General features: G+C 38.4%; 1 pseudogene; it reads left to right on the top strand.

Moving 5' to 3' along the window:
• Positions 1-2,231: 2,231 nt before the first annotated feature.
• Positions 2,232-5,891, top strand: LOC136132513 (malectin-like; annotated as a pseudogene).
• Positions 5,892-22,069: the final 16,178 nt, after the last annotated feature.

Below are 22,069 nucleotides of genomic sequence, written 5' to 3'. Positions count from 1 at the left end.
AAGGCTTGTGTTTCCTTATTAATTTTCTGTCTGGGTGATCTGTCCATTGGTATAAGTGGGTTGTTAAAGTCCCCCACTATTATTGTGTCGATTTCTCCGTTTATGGCTATTAGCATTTGCTGTATACATTGAGGTGCTCTTCTTTTGGGTGCAAATATATTTACAATTGTTATATCTTCTTCTTGGATTGATCCCTTGATCATTATGTAATGTCTTTCTTTGTCTCATGTAATAGTCTTTATTTTAAAGTCTATTTTGTCTGAGATGATAATTGCTACTCCAGCTTTCTTTTGATTTCCATTTGCATGGAATATCATTTTTCAGCTCCTCACTTTCAGTCTGTATGTGTCCCTAGGACTGAAGTTGTTCTTTTGTAGGCAGCATACTTATTGGTCTTGTTTTTGTATCCATTCAGCCAGTCTATGTCTTTTGGCTGGAGCATTAAACCATTTACATTTAAGGTAATTATCAATGTGTATGTTCCTTTTGCCATTTTCTTATTTGTTTGGGGCTGTTTTTGTAGATTATTTTTCTTCCCTTCCTCCTGTGTTCTCTTCTTTTGTGGTTTTATGATCATCTTTAGTGCTGTGTTTATGTTGCTTTTTCTTTTTTGTGTCTGTATCTATTGTAATTTTTTAGTTGACATTTCCCATAAGATTTTGATAAAGCAGTCTACATATATACAAGATTGTTTTAAGTTGCTGGTCTCTTAATTTCAAATTCAATTCCCATTTCCTGCATTTGTACTCTCTTCTCATGGTTGCTGGTTTTGACATCATATTTGTGTATGGATGATTTCCTTCTTTCACTGTATGTTTGCCTTTACCAGTGAGCTTTCCCATTTGTGATTCTCTTGGCTCTATTTGTGGCCTCTTTTTTTACCCCTCTACCTAGAAAAGTTCCTTTATACTTTGTTGTAATGCCAGTTTTGTGGTGCTGAATTATCCTAGCTTTTGCTTGTCTGTAAAGCTTTTGATTTCTAAGTCAAATCTTAATGAGAGCTTTGCTTTGTAGAGTATTCTTCATTTTAGGTTTTTCCTTTTCATCACTTTAAACATATCACACCATTCCCTTCTCTCCTGCAGAGTTTCTGCTGTAAAATCCACTGATAACCTTATGGGGATTCCCTTGCATGTTATTTGTTGCTTTTCCCTCGTTACTTTTAATATTTTTTCTTCGTATTTAATTTTTGTTAGTTTGATTAGTATGTGTCTTGGCATGTTCCTCCTTGAGTTTACCCAGTATGGGACTCTCTGCACTTCCTGGACTTGGGTGACTATTTTCTCCTGTAAAGGAAGTTTTCGACTATAATCTCTTCAAATATTTTCTCAGGCCCTTTCTCTTTTTCTTCTTCTTCTGGGACCCCTATAATTCTAATGTTGGTGCATTTAATGTTGCCCCAGATGTCTCTGAGACTCTTTTCTTTTCTTTTCATTCTGTTTTCCGTATTCCGTTCTGCTGCAGTAATTTCTACCATTCTGTCTTCCAGCTCACTTATCCATTCCTCTGCCTCATTTTTTCTACTATTGATTCATTCCAGTATATTTTTCATCTCAGTTATTCTATTGTTTATCTCTGTTTGTTTGTTCTTTAGTTCTTCTAGGTCTTTGTTAAACATTTCTTGTATCTTCTTGATCTGTGCCTCCATTCTTTTTCTGAGATCTTGGATCATCTTTACTCTCATTACTCTGAATTATTTTTCAGCTAGATTGGTTATCTCCTCTTCCTTTAGCTGTCCTTGTAGGTTTTTATCTTGCTCCTTCATCTGCAACTATTTCTTTGTTGTAACATTTTGTTTAACTTACTATGTTTGTGGTCTCCTTTCTGCAAGCTGCAGGATCGTAGTTCCTTTTGCTTCTGGGTGTCTGCCCCCTGGTGGGTGAGGTTGACCCAGAGGCTTGTGCCATTATCCCCTCGATAGGGGGTTTGACTGGTGCTGTGTTGTCCAGAGCCTGCCCTGGATACTGAGCAGGGCCCCCCGCTTTGCTCTGTGGTTGTCACTGCCCTGTCATGGCCGGGGTCTGCTCCTTATTATTTGGAGTAGAGGCCCCCAGATCTGTTTTTACGTGTGTTTCTGATCTGTGGTGTGAAGTAGGTGGGATTGGAGCACTCCCACTTGGAGAAAAGCCACTGAGTATTCCTCCTATGTTGTCTCCTTTCTCCTGTTGTACAGGCTTACAAAGTAAACTATTATTGGCACTGCTCTTAGTCTCATCTTACCTGTAGGTATGATGGCAATTGGCCCTGGTGACTCTCAGGCATTGTTTTCACTGTGCCACCAGTGCAGATTCACTGAGGTCAGGTCCCAGGACTGCAGTAGTCATACATCTGGACCCACTGTGGGAGCTATGGAGGCATCTCAGACTCTGGCCTGGCCCAACCCTCATGTGAACATGTCCACAAAGCCCACAGCTGCTAAAGCCAGACCTTTTCCAACTGCAGGAGCACTTGTTGTCCTTTTCGATGTTTCATGGGTGCTGAATTTAGGAAGCTGTCAGGGGAAGTGTAACTCCATGGTTTATGCACCCGTAGGGAGAGAGTTCAGTCCTTCTTCTGTTGTCTCACAGTCCCGGGGTTCAGCTGTGGTTTCAGCCCCACTTCTTCATGTGTTCCTGCCATGGAGTCTGCTCTTGAGGTTGCCAGAGCAAATGAGCCTATCAGCCAGGAAGGAGCCAAGGCAGCAATTGGGGCAAGTGGGCCACCCAGGCAGGAGGATGCTGGGGTAGTGATTGAAATGTGTGAGCTTGTCTGGGAGCAATCGGAGCAAGTGTGCCACTCAGGCACAGTGGGGGGAGGGGGGAGGAGGTGATGGCAGGGGCACATGACCCAGCTCCAGTAGAAGCCCTCTCTAGTGCCTGTGGAGACAGGAGCCAGAGCATGAGAAGAGAGGCTGCAATGGCAGCCTTGCCCTTAGTGTATCACTCAACAATGGTGTTTCCTTTCTGTGGCAATCTGGGCTTCCTCCATGAGCATTTCCCGTTGTGGAGTTACTTATTCACGTCTCCTCACAGACAACAGCAATCCCTTCATCCAGTCTGCTCTCCAAACACCACGTTCCAGCACCCAGCCCCCACGCACATTTGTGGACACCCGTCTGAGACTGGAGTACACAGGGCCGAGGCATGGACCATCTGTATAGGTCTCAGTCTGTCTTGTCTGTCACCAACCAGTTGCTGTGTTCTCCTCTGAGCCCCTAAAGTTCACTTTCTGTCCCAGTTGATCTTCCCACCAGTAAGGGGGATTTCCCAGATGTGAGAACTTCTCCTCACCTTCAGCTCCCTGCCAGGGGAGCAGGTCTCATCCTGCTTCCTCTCCTCTTCCTTTTCCCTTCTTTCTTTCATCCTATCCAGTTACATGGGGATCTTTCTTGTCCTTTTAGGTGTCTGAGGTCCTCTGCTAGTGTTTATCAGGTGTTCTGTGAGAATTGTTCCATTTGTAGATGTATTCTTGATGCATTTGTGCATGAGAGATGAACTCCACATCCTCCTACTCCACCATCTTGGAATGTCTGAAAGACTTTAAGTTTTAAGTTGACTATTTTGTATTTTATTTCTCATGTAATGGGCCATTATGAATTTTCAGTTGTTCTCAACATTCCCTCTCTTACAATCTCACCTGTTTTCACGGCTTCAGCCAACATCTCCAAACAAATAATTCTACAGTCTTTATCTCCATTTCACTTACCCTCATAAATTTTCACTTTGTATTTTCAATTGCTTGATGGATATTTTAATCTGGGTGCTCTTATAGTACTTCAAGCTTTTAAGTTAAAGTTTTAATCTTATATCCCAAATCAGCTCTTTTTATAGACTTTACTATTTTCCCTATCTAGCACTTTTTCTGTGACCCAGGTCCAAAACCTGGAAGTCAACTTTGACTTCTTTTTCTCCTCGTGACCCATCCAAGTCCAACTAAACTGTAGTTCAGGAACTTATCGTTGAGTACCTGCTTTGGACTATAGTCTTCTTGGCTTGCCAGCTCTTATTATACTTTTCTAAGGATAATTCTCTTGAAAGCATCCTATGGGGATGCTTATAATAATGAGGTGGAAGGGAAATTAACTAAAAGAAGAATGAGGCTAATGTTACAGATACATCAAGAAGGATCATGAGAATGGATAAAAAATTTCACAGATGACTTTAAGAAAGATATAGCAGCAGAGTAGTAAGAACAGTGGTAGTGGATACATGATGAGAAAGTGTTATAAGGGTGTGGTATGAAAGTCAGGGCTGGAAATACAATATCTTGAGGATATGAGGAAAAGGCAATACTAGGACTGGGCAGTAAGAGTGGGGCAAACCTGTACATATGTATGATTATAAAACATGTTGATTGGCACTAGACTGTCCAGATACAAATCCCAGTACCGTTATTCCCCACCAGCTCCCTGACCTTAGGCACACAGAGATTACTTCTCTGTCCCTCAGTTTCTTCATGTCTAAAATGGAGGTTAATAATACATACCTCAAGGGTTATTGTGAGGATTAAATAAGTTTATATAGATAGAGCACTACTGTGAAGACAAACCCAAATAAGAGCTGCTTCTCTCAAGAAAAAAATACTTCTGTAGTCTGAGCCAGAGGACCTGAGGCATTTTTCTGAATAATATCGGGCATAAGCCTTCTTTTAAAAACTAAATCAGGGATTGTCTCATAAATGGACTTGCCTTGGTGTTGCTACATGCATGGTGCAACCCCAAATGACTACACGGTGTTGATAAGATACAGATATTTCATGAAATGTATTATCAAAGGTGATTCCTTTTTTTTAAAGGAGCTTGAACAAGAGTCTTTATCTGTGATTGGATTTAATCTGTCTCCTGTTACAATTTGTACCTATTAATTTATTATAACAAAGCAAATTTTCCTAAACATCTAAACTGTGCCAGGCTCTGTGCTCAATGCAAAATAGAGTATCAAAAACTATGATACACAATCTCTGAATTTACAACACAGTCAAGATATAGTTAAGGGGAGAAAAAATAACACAGATACTATGTAAATCAAAATATAAAACAGAATTTTGATGGAAAGCGAGAGGTACAATGTCTGCAGCATCTGAGGCCTATGACCCTGTTTTTCTGAATCTGTCTAGGGTGCCCTAGGTGGCAGAGGCTGACCCCCATGGTGGTCATGCTCCATGTCATGTTGGGATCCAGGACGTCACACAGCATTTCTTAGGGTATTGATGTATGTAGTAAAGCACATGTGGACATACATGAGATCTATTTTTCTCAAGAATTCATTGGAAAGTAGAGTCTCTCAGACTATGGCCTGATCTACAATCCCAGGCTCCAGTCCTGCACTCCTGATCCTGAGACAGATGGAGAGATACAACAAAGAATCCTTGATCGGAAGTACTCATCAGGGATGAAGGGGACTACTCTCTGGTGTTGAGATTTGCTGATTTCCTTTGCACAATCCCACATTTTTGGTGTATAATTGAGTTGCCATGTTTTGGTGAAGGACTCAGATATCTTTGACAGTGTTAGGCACAGCACAACTCTTGATGAGATGATCTCTATGAGCATTAGAAAAGGGTAGCTGAGGGCAGGTGCAGGAGTCAACCTTCACTGGGAAACACTACATCAGGTTTGCCAAAGGGGTACCATAACAATTGCAAAGTCCATGCACTCTACATCACGGCAGGGATGGTGAGTGACATACCAAAACTGCTGCCTCATCCATGAAAAAAGAGAAAAAAGGAGAAAGAGAAGAATATAATGAAAGGTCTAATCTCAAAACACAAACCAAAAAGAATCAGATTCAGTTGCCATCCTCTCTCCCCAGTCTCTATGTCTCAGACAAAAGCAGCTTCATTTTCTCATTTTTCTGATCTTAGTGGCCTTAGGGATCTACATTCCAGCTGTCTTTTGACTCTGCCATTTGTGAGAGCAAAGTACTATCCAGCATAAGGTGGATGAGTATGGAAAAGGAAACAATATATTTGGCTTGGATTTCTATATTTTTCACAATCATTAACCAAAATAAACTAAGGAATGTTAATACACACACACACACACATATATATATATATATATATATATATTTAAGTTTAATCAAGGTTATAAAATGGAATGAATCTCATATTGTGAAATGTGAATAGTAACCAAAACTATCTCCTCTTTCCAGGCATTCAAAGTACAGTGTCCAGTTCCTGGACCACAGTCTCTGACTCCTTCCCCTCTTGCCTTCTCCCTCTTGTTTCCATATTCATGTCACTTTGGCAGGACAGTTTCCCAAAACACTTAAGTCAGGAAGGTCCTCTGTCTTAGCAAAAGAGCCATCATATACTCCTTCAATACTTGCTTATCATTTTCCCTCTTTGCTAAATCTTAAGTGTTAGTAGGTAAAGGGTCTCCTATGTTCACATGTATATAACCTGAACACAATAGTGCCTAGCACACAACAGGTTTTCAATTTATTGAATAAATTAGCAGATTATTATCAGATTCTCAAGAATGAGATCCAGTCTGCAAGGATGACATTACAAAGATGAAAAAATATGTTTTAAGTTCTCAAAACTTCAAAGTCTTAGTGAAGGTGGGAGGGAAATATGCATAAGATGAATTATAAGATAGAGTTATGAAGAGTTTAATAGGCACAAATAGTGCTGTTGAAAGTCTGAAAAAAGATATCAATCCGCCAGAAGGGTCGGGGTAGTCTTCACAGAGGAGTTAAGGACTTTGCTGAGTTTTAAGAGATAGGAGAAACACATTATTTAGCCAACAGACAGTAAAGCAGAGCATTAGAAATATGAGTAGTGTAGTGAGCAGTAGATTAAATTAGAGCTCAGAGCTGCTTTGAATTTCAGCCTTTGTTATCTACAGGAAGTCACAGCCAGAGCATATTGTCATGAGTTGAAGTCTAAATTGCTTTAAGATCACAAGTTCCCAAAGGGAAAGGACCATGTCTTTGGTGTGTTCTCTCAGAATTTCATGCCTGCTGCACTGTAGGTGTTCAATAAATATTTAATAATAATGGGTTGATTAATTGAGAGCATTCATGTTCCATATGCATGGGAAGAGCCTTCTTTTCATTTTAATTATATTGCTTTAATCATCATTAAATAGTATTTCTTAGACAGCAGTTTGATTCATTGTTAAACACACAAGCTGCCTAAGTTCCCAACCTTAAGGTAAATAGCAATATCAGAGAATAATCCTCTTTACACTGTTGATATATGACTTTGTGACACTGCCTATATAAAATGGAAACAGTGGAATTCTGGAAGGATACTTACTAAGAGATAGCATCTGAATGGATGTTAGAAAGGACTTGTGAAACTGGGGATGTATTTTTAAAACACAACTCAGATTGTATTGCTCCCCTTTGTAAAAGTCCCCATAGCTTATGATAGTTTAGCTCTGTGATTATTGTAGTGCAGGGGTCTCAAATTGAGACCAAACTGTAGATGTTAAACATGTGTTATGAGATTAGACAGATCTCTCAGAATTAGAGTTTGTGTGATAAGTTTCAATAAATACTGTTGTCCCCTACCTCCAGCCATGTTTTGGCACATGGAAATGTGAACCCAAATTTGCTAGAAATTCTAATTTTTCAACATAAACTGGATATCTAAAATTTCAAGTGAAATCTAATTTTGAAAAGTTGGACCAAATTTATAAAATACAGTTTATGCCAAGCAAAATATATCTGCATGATAGTACTATAAACTAGCTGAAATTTGCCTCCTTTGGGATAAAACCTAGGCCAATCTACAATTGGTGTCAGTTAACTTTATGTCATGATTTCTGGCATAGGGGTTAAAACTGTAGGAAATGTAATCAGTGTTGTGAAAAGCAAATGCCCAAGTCAAAGGGCTAAATATATAAGTGGGAAGTATAGAAAGTAGTATGAAGGCCTAAGGATAGAAGATTAAGGCAGGAGAGCTCTGTGGAACCTACAGTACATCACAGCAGCAAAAAGTGGTCCATGATGCTATAGATTCCTTAGTAACTTTCTAAAGCAAAAAGCCAATCTAATGAAAATGCCTTCCTTCAGTACTTAACATGCATGGTCTCTAATCAGGCAACTTCATCATTAATATTCATATATGAAGAGGCAAAATAACTAAGAAAGAGTAAGAGCATACTACTAACCAAATTCTCAGAATACTATTCATCTTTTCATAGTGTCAAGTGGAAATATTGGTCATAAGGAATACAGGAATACTGAGTGGGGTACAAAAGTTTATTTCTTGGTGAGTGTCCCCAAAGAGCAACCTCTAGCACTTGGGAAGCAAGACATAAATACTTAACATAGTTAGAGATTAATATTAAAGAATATCTGAAGCAAATTCAAAATGACAGGTATGTCCAGTCAACAGTCGGGAATTTCAGAAGCTCAGAAAAGGTTTCAGAAAGGAGGCAGTACTTAAATGAAGAATGGATTCATACAGTCTTCATTGATTCATTAATTCAACAAATATTTATGAAATGCTAGACATTGTTCTATATATTGGAGATATAATAGAGAAGAAAATAATATCTTCATGGAGTTTATATTCCAGTGTATAAAAATAAACAATAGAGCTTCCCTGGTGGTGCAGTGGTTGAGAGTCCGCCTGCCGATGCAGGGGACACGGGTTCGTGACCCAGTCCGGGAAGATCCCACATGCCGCGGAGCGGCTAGGCCCGTGAGCCATGGCCGCTGAGCCTGCACGTCCGGAGCCTGTGTTCCACAATGGGAGAGGCCACAACAGTGAGAGTCCCGCGTACCGCAAAAAATAATAATAATAAATAAATAAATAAACAATAAACATGTTGACAAATAAATAATTTCGGGTATTTATTCATGCTGCAAAGAAAATAAAAGACAATAGAAGGGACTGGTGTGGTATTGGAGCTTAGGCATCTCTTAAGGCATTTATGGCCTATGTGATGGAAAGGACCTAGAAGGTAAAGGTCTTAGAGGAAAGCATCTCACAAAGAAAGAATAGAATAAAAGGAGGGAATGAGTTTAGTGGGTTAAAGAAAGGAGGTAGGAGAGGGTAGAGTTATGAGATGACACTAGAAAGGTAGTCTAGGATCATCCAGCAGCATCTAGAGACATAGTAAGGGTTGGAGTTTTGTTCTATTTTTAATAGACAGCCATTGGAGTGCATTAGGCAGAGGAGAGATATGATATGAATAATATATATATATATATATATATATATTTTTTTTTTTTTTTTTTGCTGTACCTGGGCCTCTCACTGTTGTAGCCTCTCTTGTTGTGGAGCACAGGCTCCGGATGCACAGGCTCAGCGGCCATGGCTCATGGGCCCAGCTGCTTCACGGCATGTGAGATCTTCCCAGACCGGGGCACGAGCCTGTGTCCCCTGCATCGGCAGGTGGACTCTCAACCACTGCGCCACCAGGGAAGCCCCATGAATAATATTTTTAAAGAGCACACCGGCAGTTATATGTAAAATTGACTTGAAGGACAAAGAATAGAAGTAGATAGACTTCCTAGAAGATGAGTGCACCAGGCAAGCGATTAAAATGTCCTGACTTTTATTTTAACAGTGATGAATTTTATACAAGTGCTATGACAAATAAATAAGATGGGACCATGAAAGAGAGGATTTTGAATGCTAGTTTTGGGGAATTAATTCAATTCTTAAGAGAGCACTGAGGTTCCTGACCACAGGATTGGTGTGACAGTAGAGAAATAATTTTCTTGACTGTTTATTACTTATTTCACTCCCTTAGAACATAAATTTTATGAGGAAATTTGTCTTATTCTCCAGGACCCCAGTATGATCACTAGCATCACCACAAAACTATATAAGTATATTAAAGACAGGCACGATGCTAATTTGACTTTGAACACATAGTTATTAGCACAGAGTAGGTTCTCAAAGAGAGATGAATAAGTACATGAATGAACAATGTATTGGATGAAACAAATTGGATTTAATGGAGAGATAATAGAAATGTAACACGCAATGAGATTGCTACAATAATACAGATTTGAAGAGCAAAGGGACTAAACTAATGAAAGAAAAAATGGAGTAAAGGAAAAGAAAACAATCTATATTTTGAAGAGAATCAACAAAACTTGGAGAGAGTGGTGGCCCACTGATCATAAAAGATAAAATTTGAGCAAGAGGTAAAAGATAACTGTAGCAGATATGGCAGATAAGCGTGGCATATCCGTTCCACACACACTCCCATTCCACGCTCTTTCCAGTTTGCTATCCTAGTCTATAGAGATAGAAAAACTGAAAATCACATTTCCCTGACACCCTTGCATCTGGGGTTCTGGGTGGATAGAGGTTTTCACTGATGTATTTGCATGATATATGAAAGCAGAATTGAAGTGAAGGCCACACTGCTTGCTTTTGACATTTTGCTGGCAAACACAGCCATGGAGGTATTTGGATTTTTTATGTCAGCTTTTAACAGCAGTTTCAGTGTCTAATCAATTTGCTTCATCGTCGTCTAGAGTCAGAGAGCAGGGCTTCTTTTTTGCTGATGCAGATTATGGCAGGTTTAGTTGTGGTCCCAGGGCTAACAACAGTAATGGCTTTTGAGTTATAGCAGTTTGCAGATGATGGTGACTTTCAGGTCATGTCAGCACATGGGTATGGTAGTATTTGCTACCATGAAAAAGCAGCAGCTTACTTGGCAGGCAAATACAGTATGATGGTCTTGGGGGTTATTCTTGAAAGATCAATATATCAATATATTTTATTTCTTCAACTTTTGGAGTGATTCTATAAGTTATTTATTACCCTGAAAGATAAGGAGAAGGCATTTTCTTTCCTTAGATGAGTTGAAATAGGCAGTATGATAAGAGGGAAGCAAAGTCAAGATAGGATAAGAAAACTTCAGCACACATCCACAGAGCAATAAGCAAGTATAAATGAATTAACATCTTGGGAACTGAGAACAGAAGATGGCTGCACCATCAAGGAGGGCACAGGAAGCAGTCAGTGCCCTGCTAAGAAGTGAGAGCTTCCAATAGGCTCACTGAAAACAGAAAGATCCATTGGAAAGCATTCCCATAACTGTTTAGGTGACTTTGAATGGTCTGTGTACATGTTTCGAACATTGTCAAAAAGAGGAAGCATAGGATTAAGCCACTGGATACCGTGCCTGTTTTGTTTGTGAGCCAAGACTCCAGGGGCAGGTGCCAGCATAAAACAGCAGAAATGAGTGGAAACACACACTAGGTACAACAAAATACAGGGCATCCTGGAGGCTGCTGTTAGAAATAGAGGGGCAAAAATGCTTTCCCCACAGAATCTGAATGGTCTAGGAAAATCCCAGAGTGAGCTGTTGGAAATAGTTTTTTCAATGGAACATCATAATGATTTGCAGAGTCATGGAACTATCTTGGGTGTAGTAATGTCCTGGGTTTCCAGACAGCTCTCGGCAAACTTAGACCAAAGATTAGATAAGAAAGAGTACAATAAAGTAGAATAGAAAAAAGGAAGAGATATACATGACCATGAATCTGTGGGAGTATTTTGCAAATGTTTATAATTTTTTTCATTTAATTCATTTGTTATGCATTTATCCTTTTTCTGTATTTTCACACTGACATATTTCACAAAGCACATAAGAAATAGTTATGTATGGCAGTGCTTGAGGACAAGACAGTGGGGTAGAAAGAATTGAGTTCACCTCCTCTCACAAAAACACCAAAATCACAACTAACTGCTAAACAACAATCAACAAAAAAAGACTGGAACCTACTAAAAATGACATTCTACATCCAAAGACAAAGAAGAAGCCACAACAAGATGGTAGGAAGGGTGCTTTTTCCATATAATCAAATCCCATACCTGCTTGGTGGGCTACCCACAAACTGGAAAATAATTATATCACAGAGGTTCTCCTACAGAAGTGAGAGTTCTGAGCCCCACTTCAGGGTCCCAAGCCTGGGAGTCTGGCATTGGGAGGAGAAGCTCCCAGAGCATTTGGCTTTGAAGACCAGCAGGAATTCAGTGCAGGAGCTCCACAGGACTGGAGAGTATAAATGCAGGATATTAGAAATACATTTGAAATTAAGAGACCAAAAACTTAAAACAATCTTGTACATATAGAGACTGAGAAAAAACAATGTTTCATGTGCACTAGGGCACAGGACAAAGCAGTGATTCCATAGGAGCCTGGGCCAAACCTACCTGTGGGTCTTGGAGGGTCTCCTGGGGAGGTGGAGGCTAGCTATGGCTCATTGTGGGGACAAGGACACTTTAGGCAGAAGCCCCAGGGAGTATTCATTGGCATGAGCTCTCCTGGAGGTTGTCATTTTGGCACCAAGATGTGGCCCCACTCAACAGACTGTGGGCTCCAGTGCAGGGACACCTCAGGCCCAACAAGCAACAGGGTGGGAACAGAGCCCAACTCATCACAGATAGGCTGCCTAAAGTTGCCCTGAGCCCACAGCCACCTCTAAACACACCCCTTGACAAGGCACTGCCTATGAGAGGGACAAGACCCAGCTCCACCCACTAGGGGGCAGTCACTAGTCCCTCCCACCAGGAAGCCTGCACAAGCCCCTGGACCAATCTCACCCACCAGGGGGCAGACACGAGAACCAAGAGGAAATACAGTCCTGCAGCCTGAAGAACAGAGACCACAAACACAGAAAATTAAACAAAATGAGAAATGTGCTCCAGATGAAGGAATAAGATAAAACCTCAGAATAAGTAAGTGAAGTAGAGATAGGCAATCTAACAGAAAAAGAATTCAGAGTTTTGATAGTAAAGACGATCCTAGGTCTCAGAAAAAGAATGGAGTCAGAGACCCAGAAGATACAAGAAATGTTTACTAAAGAGCTAGAAGATTTAAAGAACAAACAGAGTTGAACAATATAATTATGGAAACAAAAAGTACACTAAAAGGCATCAATAGCAGAATAAATGAGGCAGAAGAATGAATAAGTGAGCTGGAAGACAGAATGGTGGAAATCACTGCCATGGAACAGAATATAGAAAAAAGAATGAAAATAAATGAGACCAGTTTAAGAGACCTCTGGGACAACATTAAACGTGTTAACATACGCATTATAGGGGTCCCAGAAAGAGAAAAGAGAGAGAAAGGGACTGAGAAAATATTTGAAGAGATAATATCCAAAAACTTCCCTAACATAGGAAAAGAAACACTCGCTCAGGTCTGGGAAACACAGAGAGTTACATACAAGAAAAACTCAAGGCGGAACATGCTGAGACACATATTAATCATGTTGACAAAAATGAAAGACAAAGAGAAAATATTAAAAACAACAAGAAAGAGCAACAAATAATATACAAAGGAATCCCCATAAGTTTATCAGCTGATATTTCAGCAGAAACTCTGCAGGACAGAAGGGAGTGTCATGGTATATTTAAAGTGATGAAAGGGAAAAAACTACAACCAAAAATACTCTGCCCAGCAAGGTTATCGTTCAGATTCAACAGAGAAATCAAAAGCTTTACAAACAAGAGCTAAAAACTAAGAGAATTCAGCACCAACAAACCAGTTTTACGACAAATGCTAAAGAATCTTTTCTAGGCAAAAAAGAAAAGGTCACAACTAGAAACAAAAAATTATGAATTGGAAAGCTCATTGGTAAAGGAAAACATACAGTAAATGTAAGAAATCATCCACACACAAATAGGATATCAAAACCAGCAATCATGAGGAGAGTATAAATGCAGGATATTAGAAATAATTTGAAATTAAGAGACCAAAAACTTAAAACAATCTTGTACATATAGAGACTGTGAGAAATACAAGCCAAAAAATCTACAGTAGATACACACATAAAAAAGTAAAAGCTGGGCTTCCCTTGTGGCACAGTCGTTGACAGTCCACTTGCTGATGCAGGGGACACAGGTTCGTGCCCCAGTCCGGGAAAATCCCACATGCCACGGAGTTGCGGGCCCATGAGCCATGGCCACTGAGCCTGCATGTCCAGAGCCTGTGCTCCACAATGGGAGAGGCCACAACAGTGAGAGGCCCGTGTACTGAAGAAAAAAATAAAAAGTAGAAGCAGTCAAAACACATCAAATCATGAGAAGAGAACAGAAGAGGAAGGGAAGAAGAAAGACCTACAAGAACAAATCCAAAACAATTAACAAAATGGGAATAAGACAATACATATTCATAATTACCTTAAATGAAAATGAATTAAATGCTCCAACCAAAAGACATAGACTGGATGAATGGATACAAAAATAAGACCCATGTATATACCATCTTCAAGAGACTCACATCAGATCTAGGGACACATACTGACTGAAAGTGAGGGAATGGAAAAAGGTATTCTATGCAGATGTAAATCAAAAGAAAGCTGGAGGAGCAAAACTCATATCAGGTAAAGTAGGCTTTAAAATAAAGACTGTTACAAGAGACAAAGAAAGACACTACATAATGATCAAGGGATCAATCCAAGAAGATATAACAATTGTAAATATGTATGAACCCAAAATTTGGGTTCATACATAGAAACACCTCAATATATAAGGCAAATGCTAACAGCCATAAAAGGAGAAATCTACAGTAACACAATAATAGTGGGGATTTTAGCACCCCACTTACATCAATGGACAGATCATCCAGGCAGAAAATCAATAAGGAAACCCTGACCTTAAGTGCATTAGACTAGATGCACTTAATTGATATTTATACAGCATTCCATTTGAAAGCACCAGAATACACATGCTTCTCAAGTGCATATAGAATATTCTCCAGGATAGATCACATGCTGGGTCACAAAGCAAGCTTCAGTAAATTTATAAAATTTGAATCATATCAAGCATCTTGTCTAACCACAATACTATGAGATTAGAAATAAACTACAAGAAAAAAGCTGTAAAAAAAAACAAACACATGGAGATTAAACAACATGTTACTAAACAGCTAATGGATCACTGAAGAATTCAAAGGGGAAATAAAAAAGTACCTAAAGACACATGAAAATGAAAACATAATGATTCAAAACCTATGAGATGCAGGAAAAACAGTATAAGAGGGAAGTTTACAGCAATACTGTCTTACTTCAGGAAACAAGAAAAATCTCAAAAAGAAAATCTAACCTTACACTAAAAAATGCTATTTGCCACAACATAGATGGATCTGGAGATTATCATGCTGAGTGAAGTAAGTCAGACAAAGAAAGGCAAATATCATATAATATCAGTTATATACAGAATCTAAAAACACATGATACAAATGAACTTATTTACAAAACAAAAGCAGACTCACAGACTTAGAGAATGAACTTACAGTTAACAGAGTAAAAGATGGGGGAGGGATAGATTGGGAATTTGTGATTGACATGTACACATGGCTATATTCAAAATAGACAACCAACAAGGTCTTACTGTAAAAAATTTTTTTCATTTAAAAAATTTAAATAGATAAAAAATAAAAAAGAAATAGAAACAAACAAAACCCAAAGTTAGTAGAAGAAATCATAAAGGTGAGAGTAGAAATAAATGGAATAGAGACAAAGAAAACAATAAAAAAAGATCAATGGAACTAAAATCTGCTTCTTTGAAAAGAGAAAACTGATAAATCTTTAGCCAGACTCATCAAAGAAGAGAAAAGAAAGGGCTCAAATAAATAAAATGAGAAATGCAAAAGAAGTTATAAGCCACACCACAGAAATACAAAGGATCATAAGAAACTACTACAAGCAACTATATGCCAATAAAATGGACAATCTGTAAGAAATGGACCAATTCTTAGAAAGATACAATCTTCCAAGACTGAACCCAGAAGAAATAAAAAATGTGAATAGATAAATCACGAGTACTGAAATTGAAACTGTGATCAAAAATCTTCCAACAAACAAAAGTCCAGGACCAGATGGCTTCACAGGTGAATTCTATCAAACATTTAGAGAAGAGTTAACACCTCTCCTTCTTAAACTATTTACAAAAAGTCACAGAGGAAGGAATACTCCTAAGCTCATTCTATGAGGCCACCATCAGGCCACCCTGATACCAAAACCAGAAAAGATACCACCAGAAAAGAAAATTACAGGCCAATATCACTGATGAACATAGATACAAAAATTCTAAACAAATTACTAGTAAACTGAATCCAACAATATATTAAAAGGATCATACTCCATGATCAAGTGGGATTTATCACAGGGATGCAAGGATTTTTCAATATTCACAAGTTAATCACTGCAATACTCCACATTAACAAGTTGAAGAATAAAAACCATATGATCACCTCAATAGATGCAGAAAATTTTTGACAAATTCAACACTGATTTATATAATAACTCTCCAGGAAGTGGAAAAAGAAGGAACATATCTCAACACAATAAAGGCTTTATAGGACAAACCTACAGCTAACATCATACTCCATAGTGAAAAGCTGAAAACATTTCCTCTAAGATCAGGAACAAAACCAGGATGCCCACCCACTCTACTTTCATTCAGCATAGTTTTGGAAGTCCTAACCACAACAATCAGAGAAGAAATAAAATAAATAAAAGGAATCCAAATGGGAAAGGAAGTAGTAAAACTGTCACTGTTTGAAGATGACATGATACTATACAGAGAAAATCCTCAAGATGTACCAGAAAACTACTAGAACTCATCAATGAATTTGGTAAAATGGCAGGATACAAAGTTAATGTCCAGAAATCTGTTCCATTTCTATACACTAAAAACAAAAGATCAGAAAGAGAAATCAAGGAAATAATCCCATTTACCATTGTATCAAACATAATAAAATACCTAGGAATAAACCTACCTAAGGAGGCAAAAGACCTGTACACAGAAAACTATAAAATGCTGATGAAAGAAATTGAAAATGACAGAAACAAATGGCAAGATATAACATGTTCTTGGATGGGAAGAATCCACATTATGAAAATGACTATACTACCCAAAGTAATCTACAGTTTTAATGCAATCCCTATCAAACTACCAATGGCATTTTTCACAGAACTACAACAAAATATTTTACAATTTGTGTGGAAACACAAAAGACCACAAATAACCAAAGCAATCTTTAGAAAGAAAAATGGAGCTGGAGGAATCAGGGTCCCTGACTTCAGGCTATACTACAAAGTTGTAGTCACCAAAAGAGTATGGCACTGGCACAAAAACAGAAATATAGATCAATGGAACAGGATTGAAAGCATAGAAACGAACCCATGCACCTGTGGTCAATTAATCTATGACAAAGGAGGCAAGAATATACAACGGAGGAAAGATAGTCTCTTCAACAAGTGATGCTGGGAAAACTGGACAGCTACATATAAAAGAATGAAATTAGAACACCCCCTAACACCACACACAAAAATAAGCTCAAAATGGATTAAAGACCTAAATATAAGCTAGATACTATAAAACTCTTAGCGGAAAACATAGGCAAAACCCTCTTTGATATAAATAGCAGCAAGATCTTTTTTGATCCATCTCCTAGAGTAATGAAAATGAAAACAAAAATAAACAAATGGGACCTAATTAAACTTAAAAGATTTTGTACAGCAAAGCTTAACAAGACAAAAAGACAACTCTCAGAATGAGAAAAAATATTTACAAATGAAGCAACCGACAAGGGATTAATCTCTAAAATATACAAACAGCTCATGCAGCTCAATATCAAAAAACAAACAACCCAATCAAAAAATGGGCAGAAGATCTAAATAGACATTTCTCCAAAAAAGACACAGATATGGCCAAAAAGCACATGAAAAGATGCTCAACATCACTAATTATTAGAGAAATGCATATCAAATCTACAATGTGGTATCACCTCACACCAGTCAGAATGGCCATCATCAAAAATTTTAAAATAATAAATGCTGGAGAGGTTGTGGATAAAAGGGAACCCTCCTACACTGTCGATGGGAATGTACATTGTTACAACAACTATGCAGAACATTATGGAGAGTCCTTAATAAACTAAAAATAGAACTACCATTTGATCCAGTAATTCCATTCTTGGGCATATATCCAGAGAAACCATAATTCAAAGATACATGCACCCAAATGTTCATTGCAGCACTATTTACAATAGCCTGGACATGGAAGCAACCTAATTGTCCATCAGCAGATGAATGGATAAAGATGTGGTACACAGCTTCCCTGGTGGTGTAGTGGTTGAGAATCCACCTTCTAATTCAGGGGACATGAGTTTGAGCCCTGGTCAGGGAAGATCCCACATGCCGCAGAGCAACTAAGCCTGGCGCCACAACTACTGAAGCCCGCACACCTAGAGCCCATGTTCCACAACAAGAGAAGACACTGCAATGAGAAGGCTGTGCACTGCAATGAAGAGTAACCCCCACTAGCCAAAACTAGAGAAAGCCCATGTGTAGCAACAAAGACCCCAAACAGCCAAAAATAAATAAATAAAATAAATTTATTTTTTAAAAAAGAGATGTTGTACATATATACAATGGAATATTACTCAGCCATAAAAAAGAATGAAATAATGCCATTTGCAGCAACATGACGGGACCAGGAGATTATCAGACTAAGTGAAGTCTGTCAGACAGAGAAGGACAAATATCATATGATACCATTTATACATGAAATCTAAAAAAATGGTACAGTTGAACTTATTTACAAAACAGAATCAGATTCACAGACTTGGAATACAAACTTGTGGTTACCAAAGGGGAAAGGTCAAGAGGGGGAATAAATTAGGAGTGTGGGATTAACATATACACACTACTATATATGAAATTGATAAAAAACAGGGACCTACTGCATAGCACAGGGAACTGTAATCAATATTCTGTAATAACTTATAGAGAAAAACAATCTGAAAAAGAATGGATATATGTATAGATATAACTGAAACGCTTTGCTCTACACCTGAAACCAACACAACATTGGAAATCAACTATACCTCAATATAAAATAAAAGTAAATGAAGTTTAAAATAAACAAATAAATAAATAAGAGTTATGTGTGATGTATTCAGTGATTTTTATACTTTTATTTTTAAAAGTATGAGTTAATTATTGTTATCTTGATCATGTACACAACTTGCATCACCTGTCCTACATCTTTGTCCATCCTCTCACTCTATTGAATTTGTAAGGAACTTTTAATAAAGAAAAAAATGCAAACATCATGTGCTTCACACCCACAGGCATTGTTTTCATATGGAAATTTATTTAAATCATTCATTCAAACATACTCATCGTGACAATCATACCACCTCCATAAATTGTAATGTAAAAGATAACACCCTCTGGTTGATGTTCCCACTTTCAATGACACATCAGCAAAATCTACAGGCCATGGTTATCTGCCAGGCTGTCAGTTTCTGAATCCATTGGGTGGGTTGATTTCACTTGTTCTTTCTAAAGTTGCAGTCTCTGCAGTTCTAAGTAGGGGATAACTACAAGTGTTCTAAAATGCAAGGGAGAGAAAAGTGAAAGTAACTCTTGCAGGGTTCCATCCATGTTAGCATAAAAACACAACAATTATATTTTTCAGTTTAGAAATTATGAGTTAGCCTAAACATGGTTCCCTAAGCTTCATGGGGTGTATTACAGAATTCTGCACCATGTGGGTGTTGTTCATCTTATTGCCAACTAAAACTTGGCACTTGCCATCTGCCTCTACAAGGATTAAGCCACTGCAGCCACTGACCTTCAACACACCCAGAAAGGAGTTCAAGGTGGAGATCGGAATGAGGCACTCTGTGCTCTGGGAAAAACTGGCAGAAGAAGCTTTCAGAGAGTTACATATTTTTAGAAAATGATTTTATGAGCCCAATTCTTTCATCTCCTCACATCTAGAAGAGCACTAACATCATTAATGGAGACATCTTCTCCTCGAGACTAACAGCAACCTTCTGCAAAAATGTGTACTTGATTGCATTCACCCCGCTTCACCAAAATCACATATATACTAACCTTCCCGCTACCTCTTTGAAGCAGTTTCTTAGAGCTATCTGAAATGCTGTCTCCCAGGTTATAGTCTTCATTTTGCCCCAAATAAAACTTAACTCACAACTGTCACGTTGTGTATTTTTTTTCAGTCAACATTATCATAGAAGTTTAGAAGTGGGACAATAAATGTTTGACAAGGTGTTAACAATTCAGATCTCCACATCTACTATTCATGTGGCTCACCATCAACATTTTTCTGAAGTAGCTTTCATATTTCCAAATAATTCAGTGATGACATAGGAACTGCACTAGGAGTGAACTGGTCCTTGTCACATTGGAGAGTCTGTGATTCACTTCCCTCTGAACCACAGAGAAGGGATGTCAAAGCTAGACCTGGGAGTTTAAGCATTTCTGCAAATCGACTTCTTGCAAAGATGACAATAATGATGATTGGTAATGTTATGGTTGAATAATGTTCCCCTAAAATTCAAATGTTGAAATTCTAACCCTTAGTACCTTACACTATAACCTTACTTGGAAATAATATTATTGCAGATATAATTAGTTAAGATGAGGTCATACTGCAGTAGGGTGGGCCCGTAATCCAACATAACTGATGTTCTTATAAAAAGGAGAAATTTGAACACTGACATGCACACACACATGGAGAATGCCACTTGAAGATGAAGGCAGAGATCTACAAGCCAATGAACACCAAATATTACCAGCAACTAGCAGAAGCCAGGAGAGAAAGATGAAACAAAATCTCCCTCAGAGAGTAGCATTGACATATATACACTACCAAATGGAAAATGGATGGCTAGTGGGAAGTTCCTGCATAGCACAGGGAGATCAGCTTGATGATTTGTGACGATCTAGAGTGGTGGCATAGGGAAGGTGGGAGGAAGGCTTAAGAGGGAGGGGACATGGGGATATATGTATACATATAGCTGATTCACTTTGTTGTACAGCAGAAACTAATGCAACATTGTAAAGCAATTACACTCCAATAAAGATATTTTTTAAAAGTCTCCCTCAGAGCCCTTAGAAGGAAACAACCCTGCTGGCACCTTGATCTTGGACTTCCAGCCTCCAGAACTGTGAGACAATAAATTTCTATTATTTAAGCCATTCCGTCTGTGATACTTTGTTATAACAACCCTAAGAAACCAATTCAGGTAAAGTTGTTAATTATAACCATCAACATCCAATAACATTAACATGCATTGTGTAACCATTTTAAGGTTCTTTCTCCTTACGTCTTCAAGAAAGACGTAAGGCAAAGATTTTTGTTTTAAATATACTGATGCAAGTGACAGGACTTACCCTCAGCTTACACCAAAAGGTTATGAAAGAGCTGAGATTAGAATAATGAGTTTTCAGAACTGACATTCTGAAGTTCTATGACAACTGGTACCCTGACCAATGTTAGGTAAAAGAACAGGAGGGAAGGGGAAAAGTAAAACACACAGGTACTTCCCATTCTCCCAGGTCTGTTTTATAAGGTTAGTCATTAATCTTCAAGAAGATGTGGAAGGAGGTGGATGCTATGAACTCGGAGCGGAGTGGGAATATGGGGAGTAGAGCCAATAATGACAATACCAACTTCTTTGCTTCCAGAAAGATTTTTCATTCTCTAGCTCATTGCACTTTCACCTTCAAATATGTGTGATAGTAACAACAGTTACTATTGCCTCTTTTGGCTAGGGGGTATTTCAGCCTCACCTCCATGTTTCTAGAATTCTCTCAGTGGTATATTTTTCATGAGTGGTTGTTAGTTGCTCTTCTTGTGTGTGGGGAGGGTGAAGTCAGGAGCAACCTATTCGCCATCTTGGTGATATTGCTCATATTATCCCTTTTTGCAGATAGCTGAGACTTCTTGAAGTGGAATGAACTATCCAGGCCACTGAGACCAGAGCTAAACCAGTGCTCTTTTAGGAAACTATGGTTATAGAAAATGCTTTCTATGGAGGATTTTATGTAAGAACATAGTTACAAAAAGATTAAAGAGACCATTAGAGGAGATTGGTTCAAGATGGCAGAGTAGAAGGACATGCACTCAGTCTCTCTTGTGAGAGCACTGGAATCACAACTAACTGCTGAACAATCATTGACAGGAAGACACTGGAACTCACCAAAAAAGATAACCCACATCAAAAGACAAAGGAGAAGCTGCAATGAGATGGTAGGAAGGGTGCAATCACAATAAAATCAAATCCCATAACTGCTGGGTGGGTAACTCAAAACTGGAGAACATTTATACTACAGAAGCC

Source organism: Phocoena phocoena, chromosome 13 (assembly GCF_963924675.1).
Source record: "Phocoena phocoena chromosome 13, mPhoPho1.1, whole genome shotgun sequence".
Taxonomy (NCBI): domain Eukaryota; kingdom Metazoa; phylum Chordata; class Mammalia; order Artiodactyla; family Phocoenidae; genus Phocoena; species Phocoena phocoena.
The sequence above is the reverse complement of the archived record's forward strand: the minus strand, read 5'-3'. Positions and strand labels throughout refer to the sequence as shown.